General features: G+C 45.2%; 1 pseudogene; it reads right to left on the reverse strand.

The window, feature by feature from the left end:
* Nucleotides 1–5,830, reverse strand: part of LOC125300244 — a 30,899-nt pseudogene extending 25,069 nt beyond the window's left edge.
* Between the last annotated feature and the right edge of the window lie 5,995 nt (nucleotides 5,831–11,825).

The raw sequence follows: 11,825 nt of genomic DNA on the forward strand, positions 1-11,825 counted from the left end.
TCATCCACACCGGTACTAATGATGTCCGATTGCGTCAATCGGAGATCGTCATACAAAACTTTATCTCCGTGTGCAGGTTCGCGCTACAGATGTCTGACTCTGTAACTTTCTCTGGACCCATACCCATTAAAAGAGGTGATGAAATGCTCAGCAGAATTTCGGACCTCAACCGATGGCTGTCAAAGTGGTGTGCCAATAACAATGTGGGCTTCATAGATAACTTTAGCTCCTTCTGGGGGAAACCTGGACTGTTGAAAAAAGACGGTATCCATCCCACATGGGAGGGTACTGCCCTCCTTTAAAGGAACATAGACCGTCACTTAACCGAGGCTAGTTCCTGACGAACCAGAGATCTAGGAAGCAGAGATAATGTTACACAGATTACACAGATCTCTGCCGTCCTAACAGTCACCCAGGTATACAGGGCATTCAAGGCCAAATAGAGAGGGTGTCTGTACCAAGACTGTCAACTCTTACTCGACCCACTAGGGGAATTATTCGTAGCAATCTTATTACGATAAAAACTTCTTCGGTTAAGCAAATTCCTCCAAAAAGGCAACTTACACCCTGCTTTACTTAATATTCGATCACTTTCAAATAAAACTGCCTTGGTTAATGAAATTATTACTGACAATCATATAGATGTTATGTGCCTTACTGAAACCTGGCTTAAACCAGATGAATACCTTCCATTAAATGAGTAGCTACAATCTATCAATCTAGTCTTCTCACATCTCCCAAGCTCACACACAAGTTTAAATCTTTCTAAAAAGTTCTAGTCCTCAATTCTTTTACCGCCAGACAGGAAAACTAATCAGCCTGTAACTGTGGTCACATTGTACAGACCCCCTGGCCCTTACATTGAATTCTTAGAGGAATTTTCTGATTTCCTTTCCACTTTAACTATCCAAACAGAAAAAATACTTAAATTGGGTGATTTTAATATTCATATGGATAATGTGAACGATTGTCTCACAATTGCATTTCAATCCCTAATTGACCATGTCGGGTTCTGCCAAAATGTTAATTCACCCACGCACCGAGATAACCATACTATTGATCTAGTCTTGTCATACGGCATAAGCATAGAGCAGTTAACAATCTTGCCACAACACCCGACCTTAACTGACCACCATCTAATTACTTTTACAATGACATTACAACATGCAGTACCTAATTTAGCTGAATACCACAGCCGTGGCTTATCTGAAAAAACTAACACAGACTTTCTAGAAAAAATTTCGCTTACGCTTGCCCCCTTCCGGACTCATGTGGTAGGCCTACCAGAAGGCCCTTTCCTTAATCCAGCCGAGGTCGACTTGTTAACTGATAATGTGATGAACTCATTACGCTCAACCCTTGACTCAGTAGCACCACTCAAAAAGAGAATAAGAAAACAAGTAAGGCGTGCTCCATGGTATACCACACAGACAAAAACACTCAAACAAACAGCGCATAAACTTGAACAAAAATGGCGTACCACTAAATTGGAAGTTTTTCGGCAAGCATGGAAAGACAGCATTATCACCTACAAAAAACCACTCAACGAAGCTAAGTCAACCTACTATTCCTCGCTGATCAAAGAAAACAAAAACAATACAAAATTTCTCTTTACCACAATCTCCCGCCTGACGAAGAGCCACACCGAAGTAACCGAATCTATCCCTATTTGCCTAAACAGTAATGACTTAATGAACTTTTTCAATGACAAATTGAAACAATTAGAGAAGATTAATAACCAATCAGTCTCACCAAATATTCATACTCCATTGCTGAACGGTAGCGAAAATATAATTGAATCACAAATGAGACGAACAACGCTGAATTCAGTTACACCTATCGACATATTAGACCTAACTTCCACAATCTCTTCATCAAAATCTACAACTAGTCTACTAGATCCTATTCCTACCCATCTTCTGAAGACTGCTCTCCCTTTCTTGAATAATGCTTTGCTCCAGATTATAAATAACTCACTGCTATCAGGCCATGTACCACAGTCGTTTAAGTTATCTGTTATTAAGCCATCCCTCAAAAAGCCTACCCTTGACCCTAACAACCTGGACAACTATAGGCCTATATTTAATCTCCCTTTTTTTTGTCAAAAATTCTAGAAAAATAGTGTCGAAACAAATTGGTACCTTCTTGCATATGAATAAAATCCAAGAATTATATCAGTCTGGTTTCAGAGCTCACCACAGTACTGAATCAGCCTTAGTTAAAGGTTTTAATGACCTCCTCATTGCTACCGATAATGGACATATATCAATATTGGTCCTCCTGGACCTCAGTGCTGCCTTTGACACCATAGACCACAACATACAACTCCACAGGCTTGAACATTCGATAGGCATTAAAGACTCAGCACTCGCTTGGTTTAAATCATACCTTTCTAACCGCAGACAATTTGTACAGGTTCACAATAAACCGTCTACCCAGACTATGGTAAAATATGGGGTGCCTCAAGGCTCAGTACTAGGGGCCCTGTTATTTTCTCTCTATATGCTTCCTCTAGGCTCAGAAATTAGGGATTAAATTTCATTCTTATGCATGGCATTAAATTTCATTCTTATGCAGACGATCCACAACTATACCTTTCCATAAAACCTGACGAATTAACTCCGTTAGCCAAACTTGACACATGTATAAGAGACATGAAGACATGGATGACAAATAATTTCCTGCTTTTTGAACTCGATAAAACAGAAGTCATGGTTTTAGGTCCTAAAAAAGATGAGGGATATCCTATCCTCATCACAGGCTACATTTACTGATCTTCAACTATCCTCATCCACAAGTGTTAAAAATCTAGGAGTTACAATTGACAAGACCTATCACTAAGTAATCACATAAAACAGATTACCAAAACTTCATTTTATCATTTAGGAACATTTCAAAGATAAGGAAGTCTTTATCCTTACCAGACGCTGAGAAATTAATCCATGCTTTTTTGTCACCTCAAGGATTGATTATTGCAATGCTCTATCGCTGGCTGCAATAACACCTGTCTAAAGAGCTTACAGCTTATACAAAATGCAGCTGCTCGACACTCACTAGAACTAAAAATATGAACATATTTCCCCTATCCTGGCATCTCTACACTGGCTGCCTGTTAAAAGTCGCATTGACTTCAAAATATTACTTCTAACATACAAAGCCATTAATGGCCAGGCACCAGAATATATTAAAGATCTCCTAGTCCCATATAACCCCACCCAGACCCCGCTACGATCACAGAATACTGGCCTTCTTGTAATTCCAAGAATCTCAAAACTACAGTAGGAGGCAGAGCTTTCAGCTATCAAGCACCCCTTCTCTGGAATAATCTCCCTTCCTCAATTAGACTAGCAGACACCCTCCCTATTTTTAAGTCTAGACTTAAAACATGCCCTTTACTGCCTCCCATAGTTAGGGTATGGTAGGTGTGGAACTTCACCCACCTCAGGGATTTTTGGAACGGACAACCCTGCTGAGTCCTCGTGTGACTAGCACCCCAGTCGCGCGTGCAATGGTGGTCACTGACCATACCTGCGCTGGTGTCGACTACCCCTCACCATGCCTTAGTTTTGCTGCTATAGCATAGTGCTGTCATGGACTTTTCATGTGTCGCGTACAACCCCCCCCTCCTCCCCTTCTCTCTCTCTCTCAACTCTCCCTCTCTTGCCTATTCTCACTATGGTATAATGTAACCAGAGGTGGAAAGTAACGAAATACATTTACTCACGTTACTGTATTGAGTAATTTTTCTGTGTATTTTGTATTTTTAAGTAGTTTATAAAATCGGTATTTTAAATTTTACTTGATTACATTTTGAGTGAAGTATTGTACTTCGCTACATCAAAAAACACATCCGTTACTTGAGTAAAAAAAATAAATAAAGTTAAAACTAACGAAAACAGAAAGGGAGAGAAAAAAAATTGTGCCCTAAACCACTAGCCTAGTGATAATGATCAGCATGTACTCTACAACAGGACTGAATGAAGCTGGCGCCATGCAGTCTTTCTGAAAGTGATGGAGATGGAGCTTGATCACGAGATGCATCATTCGGATTACATGTGTAGCCTAACCTATGAAAGTGTATTTTCCGCTATTTCAGTGGGTTGTCTCAGTTCGTTATAGCACTAATGATTGCGGAGATATTCAAGCAAACACCATGGGATTTCGTGTTTTGATGTTTGTGCTCACCTTTCTTTGGAAAGAAGTTTATTAGCAGTTGTTTCCCTTCATTTTGATGTCTCTCTTTTTCCTGTATTGGCCTTTGTTTTTGGAGGAGGTGGAAAAAGTACTAAAATATTGTACTCAAGTAAAAGAACCTTACTTTGATGAAATATTACTCAAATACAAGTTATATTACCCATCTGAAAATGTACTCAAGTAAAAGTACTCAAATACAAGTTATATTACCCATCTGAAAATGTACTCAAGTAAAAGAACCTTACTTTGATGAAATATTACTCAAATACAAGTTATATTACTCAAATTGCTCAAAAGAACCTTACTTTGATGAAATATTACTCAAATACAAGTTATATTACCCATCTGAAAATGTACTCAAGTAAAAGAACCTTACTTTGATGAAATATTACTCAAATACAAGTTATATTACCCATCTGAAAATGTACTCAAGTAAAAGAACCTTACTTTGATGAAATATTACTCAAATACAAGTTATATTACCCATCTGAAAATGTACTCAAGTAAAAGAACCTTACTTTGATGAAATATTACTCAAATACAAGTTATATTACCCATCTGAAAATGTACTCAAGTAAAAGAACCTTACTTTGATGAAATATTACTCAAATACAAGTTATATTACCCATCTGAAAATGTACTCAAGTAAAAGAACCTTACTTTGATGAAATATTACTCAAATACAAGTTATATTACCCATCTGAAAATGTACTCAAGTAAAAGAACCTTACTTTGATGAAATATTACTCAAATACAAGTTATATTACCCATCTGAAAATGTACTCAAGTAAAAGAACCTTACTTTGATGAAATATTACTCAAATACAAGTTATATTACCCATCTGAAAATGTACTCAAGTAAAAGAACCTTACTTTGATGAAATATTACTCAAATACAAGTTATATTACCCATCTGAAAATGTACTCAAGTAAAAGAACCTTACTTTGATGAAATATTACTCAAATACAAGTTATATTACCCATCTGAAAATGTACTCAAGTAAAAGAACCTTACTTTGATGAAATATTACTCAAATACAAGTTATATTACCCATCTGAAAATGTACTCAAGTAAAAGAACCTTACTTTGATGAAATATTACTCAAATACAAGTTATATTACCCATCTGAAAATGTACTCAAGTAAAAGAACCTTACTTTGATGAAATATTACTCAAATACAAGTTATATACGGTCACTAAATGTACACATAAATTATTTTATTGTATGGCCCCCCATGAACGAAAGTTCACGAAACTTGACATGCATTCGGAGGGTGTCATAATGATCATACACTTCCAATTTCGTGCAGTTTTGACTATGTTAGGTCACAGATACCTGCAATTACAACACCTAATTTTTACTTTTTTGCTTTTAACTAGGTGGCGCTATACATGAAATGAGTGGTTATGGAATGGGTTGACATGGCCCCTTACACAGTTGTGAGGCTCGCCCTCGTAATCAAGTGGGATGAGATCCGCCGGGTTTCCTGCGGTGTCACATGCCTTTATAGTGACATCTGGGCAGAGCGACAGATTGTAGTATCTCAACTGCCTCTGAGGCTTCACGCAGAATTTCCCTTGTTCCACCAACTGCGCTATTGCGTGACTGGTGTATATCACTACTGGCCATCCCATGGTAATGTTGGAAGCCTTGACGTATGCTGAATATACCGCCTCAAGACCCTGGAAGCATGGTGGGTAGCCTTGGGCCACCGCGTCCAGCTTTGAGCTGTAGTAGGCTATTGCCTGTCTGCCGCGTCCATGGCACTGTGTCTGTGCCACGATTGCGGTCATGTACGCGTCTTTCCCTGTTTCCTTCCTGACTGACACAGTACAGATAGAAAGGGTCTCCGTAATCCGGCAGTGCAAGTGCGGGTGCTCGCTGTAACTCTCCTTTGATGCGCTCAAACGCCTCGTTCCCATCCACTGTCCATGTGAGACGGTTCCTCAAATGGCTGGTTCCTGCCTGCACGATCATGGCCCGTAGCGGAGCTATCTTTTGCTCATAGCATTCCACCCAGTCACTACTGAAACCTATGAGTCCAATGAATGACATCATTTGCTTCACTGTGTTTGGCTTCGGCGCCTTGGTAATCGCCTCAATGTGTTCCGGGGCGATGCCCTTGTGTCCATGTGAAATTCGGCGACCTAAGTAGAGCACTTGGGGCTGTGCGAATTGTAGCTTCTTCCTTGATGCTTTGTACCCCCCTTCGGCCAGAACGGTTAGCACGTGGACCGTGTCCTTCTCACACGTTTCCTGGTCTGGTGAGCATATCAAGACATCGTCAACATACTGCAGAATCGTGCTCCGGCACGCGATGTGCTTTAAGTCCTCCTTGAGCACCTGGTTGAAGATGTGTGGCGAGTGCTTGAACCCTTGTGGGAGCCTTGTGTACTGGAACGTCTTGCCCTGATATTTGAATACGAAAAACTCCCTACTTGCGGGGGCCACCCGTATTGTGAAAAACGCTTGAACCAGGTCAATGGCGGAGAACGTTGTTGCACTCGCCGGGATGTTAGTCATCAGTACGTTAGCATGTGGGACGTCCGCTGGATAGTCCTCAATGCGTTCATTGACAGGTCTGAGATCCTGGACCATTCTCCATCGTACTCCGTCTGCCTTTAGCACAGGAAATATGGGCGTGTTGCACCTTGCACTCGGGACTTCCTCCAGGACCCTTCAGCTGCTTCTGCTGAAATGGGGTATTGTGGTTGGAAAGGCAGCGTCGCTCCTGGTTTCAATCTGAACTCCACAGGGCTTGCTGACTTTACTAATCCTATGTCACCATCTCCTTGTGACCATACCACAGGCGGCACTTTTCTCAATATTCTCTCTGTTCGTTCGGCGCCTGTCTCTGTCGCCTCTTGTAGCATCATCATTTTCCAGGGGGTCGGTCCCGGCCTCCCCGTCTTCTTATCCGTCTCATTGTCTATGTAGTACTTCTTGTATTCCTTCCATTCTGGGTCAGATTTGTTGATGGGCACATGGTTCTTCTTGTCCCAGCATCGATATCCTGCTTCTCTCAGCAGGCCATGCATGCAGTATGGGTTGCCATAGGGGCAATCCCTTAACGTAGGGTATGTCATGAACCTCCTCCGAGGCCATTTGTCCGCCCTGTTGGCCTTCTGGGGAATGTATTGCTGGTTGTGCTGCCCTCTTCTTGGGGCACCATGACAGATGTTGCATGTATGTGCTCCATTCCGCGTCTTCTTTGCTGAACGGTACATGTCTCGTTTTGTCCCAGCAGCGGTGCCCGCTCCTGGGAATAGGCGGTAGAGGCAGAATTGGTTCCCATACGGACATCCTTTAGCGTAGGGTATCTCCTCCTTCTCTTGTGGTTCTATGTCCATGATCTCGACTACCTGCGGGACTCCCCACACGGTGACCGGGTTGTCCAATTTTATCCTGAACACTGGCTCTCCTTCTCTACTGACAGCTGTTTGGAGTCAGTCATTTCCTGTGTCTTTCCACTTGATGCATTTGGCCTCGAGCATCACTGGGCCCATCTCTCTTGCCCTGTGACCTCTGGCCACTCTTAGAGTAATGTGTGGCATTGTTCCAGGCATGTCGAAGATTAGACCTAGATCCCATCCTTCCACAAATTTCACCTCAGCGGCCACTCCTTCCTTGGCCACCACCAGTGCGTGTATGTCGAGTGGGATGCGTCCCCACTTACTCATTTCCTTATTCCATTTTTCCTCTCTTTCTTTGCTTGGTGTTTGGTCGAATTTTATCGTACAGTGAAAAGGGCATCTTGGCGCCCTCAACCGAGCATGCAGGTTGCTTATTTGAAAAGCATGCTCGTTGTAGACCACTCGCTCTACATTTGGTTCCAATTGTCCAATCCAGTAGACCTGGTGAGTTTCAGTTTGGGATGGGGCACTTATTCTTAGGGCCATTTGGGTTGCCAGTCCTGTTATCTGTACTCCTGTCGGGGAACATTCAATTTGGAGTCTTAGGTTGCATAGCGCATCCCGTCCCAATAGGTTGACGGGTGTGTGTTCTGCTATTAAGACTGGTATCCAGATTTCCTTGTCTTCTATTTGGATTGATACTGGAGCCGTCATTGGAATTAGCTGCGTTTTTCCCGAAAAACCCACTGTCTTCATAAACTTTCCTGAAGACCTGGGGAGGTGTTGGGCATCTTTTGGGTGAAGACAAGTATACGTTGCCCCTGTGTCCACTAAACATTTGACTTCCATGCCCTCGATTAGAACCTGCAGCATCGGTTCTGCGTCAGCTCCCCTTGTCAGGGCGGGGAACTGACCCTCCCCTGGGTTTTCTGGGCCTCGTCAATGCCAGTTTCCCCCGTAAGGGGAGACTGGGCCAGAGGGTGCCTGCATTTGCTGGGGAGCTCCCCCCTGCATTTGTCCTTGATTCGCCTGTCCTCCTTGGTTGTTCGGGCCTCTGGCTTTTGTCGGGCAGTCCCTGGAGATGTGTCCTGTTCCTCCGCACATCCAACATTGAATGCTGTTTCCTTGACTCTGCTGGCCCTGGTATTGTCCTCTTCCGTAGCCTCCTCTGCCTTGTCCTCCTCTTCCCGAGACGGGATCCTCCTCTTCCTCTTGGCTGATACCATTGTTGTCCCTGTTGTTGTTGTTGTGGGGGTCCATATGGCCCCTGTTGTGGGGGTCCATATGGCCCCTGTTGCCATGTCTGCATCACGGGCTGCACCGGTTGTGGTTGTATCATCACTGGTTGTTGCACCATGGGTTGTTGGATCACTGGTTGCTGCGGTTGCGGGACAGGAGCTGCAGTGGGCATCACTGGAGCTTGGGTGGCTGCCTTCTTTGCCCCCTTTGCCTCTTGGAGTTGCACATGGGTCAGTTTTCTTGTAGCCTCTTTCTCTTGTTGCTCCTCCCTGTCTCTTCCTTGTCTGTACAGAGTCACATGGTGTACCACTGCCAACCTGAATTCCTCTTTAGGCATAACTGCTATGCGCCAGTCGCTTTCCAACTGCATCCTTACTTCCCTTGGCAGTGCTTCCATGACCGCTCTCCTGAACTGCATGGTGGCGGGGCCTGAATCCTCTGGCCTTTGCTCCATTCTTATTGTCCACTCCTGTGCTGCCTTTTCCACGAAGGCTACGGGATTATCACTATCCTTGAGTTTCTCTATCCAGACGGCCGAGGGGCTGTACTGGTTAGGGTATGCTGCCCGTAAGGCCTTCCACACACAAGGTCGGATTCTGTCGAAACACCAGGCGTCCCGCTTGGCGTCCGTCATCAGATACCCTAGGCCTTCTTTGTCCAGCACGACCTCCGTGTCTGCTTTTCCCAATATCAGACTGAGCAAACACTTCATGTCTCCCACTGCCAAGTCTCGGCCTTGAGTTTCCGATTCCAGCTTGTTTATCCACCGACCCGCACCCTCGTGCAGGACAGGGAGTCGTGCGATGAGACCGCTCACATCCGAGTGAGCCCACGGCTGGTAGTGGGCCCCTCCACCTTTAGTTATCAGTGGTGCCATTACAGCCGTCTCCTCCGTATCCGACTCCTCCGAGATGGCCCCCCTTTTTGCCTTCTCTTTTTGTACTCTCTCCCTCTCTTTTCTCCCCTCCTTTTCTAACTTCTCCAACTCCTTCTTGTTCTCCTTCAGGCCTTTTTTGACATCTCCTTCAATTTCGTTGAGTCCCTTTCGTACTCCTTTTCTGATTTCATCCAGGCCTTTCTCAACGCCTTTCTTCATTCTGTTGATTCCAAACAGTCCTGAGGCAAGTACGCTGGGTGGAATCATTATTGGGCACATCTTTGGTCGTTCTCCACACTCCCGGTTCTTCTGCAGGTGGGTGGTTACACCCCTTTTCCCATTGTATGTCCTCTTGCAGTGGGGGCATACCGAGGGGTCCGCATCCCCTGTGGCCTGCTGCTCCCTCTGGAGCTCGTCCTCAAGGCTCTGGAGCACCTCTTGCAGCAGTTGTTCTGTTTCCGGCCGCCCAGTGCCCATATCTGTAAGGTCATCGAGCTGTTCCTCCTCTTCTTCTGAGTCGTTCTGGCTGCTTTCATCATCCGTAATTGCTACCCCTTCTTGTGCCATCCCTGCGCTGGGGCTCACCTTGAGAGACAGCAGGCATGACCTCTCTCTTTTGCTTTTCTGGTTCATTGTGCCGAAGGTTTCCTTCAGGAGTTTTCTATACTCTTCCTCCAACATGTCCTTAGTTTTATAGCCGGGGCTCATCTTCCCTGCTTCTTGTCGGACCTTTTCCGTGAAAGACCTCTCGCTGGCCTCTTCCTTTTCCCTCGCTTCCTGTTGTTTTCTCAATTTCTCTTTTCTTCTGGAGTTTTCCTCTAATTGTTTCTTCAGCCTTTCTTGGGCCATTCTGATCTCACTTTGTATCAGGATCCCCCTTATTTCGTCCTGCATCTCCCTGATGAATTTCCTACATTCTTCTCTGTATTCAGTATGCTCAGGGGTGCTGTTCTTGCCTCCTTCCCCACTTCTCCACATTCCCATTTCTTCCAGTCCCTTGAGCGTTCCTTCCGTCAGGGCCTTTTGTTCTGACTCAAGTTCTTTGGCAGCCTTCAGCTTCTGTACGGTCCGTTCTATCTTAGCCTTCTTCTCATCGTTCCATTTCTCAACTTTTCGTTCAGCTTCCCGCTTCTTTTGGTGCCTTTCTTTGATCCGCCTGGTTGCATCTTCTATCTCCCCCTCGCAGGTCTGGATATACTTCATGAGCCTTTGCCACAAGTCCTTGCATTCCTCTGTCACAGGTTCCTTGCCTGCCTGTAATCTCGCTTCTGCCAGTTCTTCCAGAGCCACTTTTCCTTTTTTCTCTTTCTCCTTTTCTTCCATTGCTTCCTCCCATTCTTCCATGATCGTTTTCAAGCAGTACCACAGATCTACACATCTCTCCCTCTGTACCTCTTCTTCTTTGTCCAGGGCCTGCTTCGTTCCTTGATTCTTCTCCCCTAGTCCTGAGGTGCTCATGAGGAGTTCGTCGTCTTTCCAGTGCTCACTTCTGGCCATCTCGTATTTTTCTGCCACCTTTTCCTCCGTGTCCCCTACGGTCCAGCCCTGTCCTGCGCCTTCCAGAGGGTGTTCAGGGAATGCTGGTTTGGCGGGGGATGTCGGTGTTAGATCGATGAGGGATGATGTCGATCGCATCGATGCCGGTCGGGGTGGTGGTGGCTCTGGCTGGGGGTTAGCCTGTTCCCTTCTGATCCTTTTCACCTCCTTCAGTACTTCTGCGCAGGTCCCTTCTAGCGTGATCCCCTTCACTACCAGTGGGGCCTGTACTGCCAGATGCACCGCCGGGGTCTGTGATCCATACAACGGTGCCTGTATTGCCAGGGCCCGTGGGACCCTTTCTTCCAAACGTCGGATTATGTCCCTCACATTGTCTTCCTCTCGTGGCATCTCTGGGTATAGCTTGCCCTTCTCCGCATATGGAGGTGGACGCGGCTCTTCCATGGGTGGAGCCCCTGGTTCTGGTGCTTGGGTCAAGGTATCCACTTCTCTTCCTGTAGGCTGCAGCTGGGGGCATTTCTCCGTAATGGGTGACGAGGGTGGCGTCTCATCCTGGTCAACCTTCTGCTTCCTCTTTCTCTTGGCTATCTTGGCGAAGGCCTCCAGGGTGTTCAGCTCCTGTGTCCTCTTCTCCTGTCTTCGTGTGCTCCTGTCATAGCCCTT

Source organism: Alosa alosa, chromosome 9 (assembly GCF_017589495.1).
Source record: "Alosa alosa isolate M-15738 ecotype Scorff River chromosome 9, AALO_Geno_1.1, whole genome shotgun sequence".
Taxonomy (NCBI): domain Eukaryota; kingdom Metazoa; phylum Chordata; class Actinopteri; order Clupeiformes; family Clupeidae; genus Alosa; species Alosa alosa.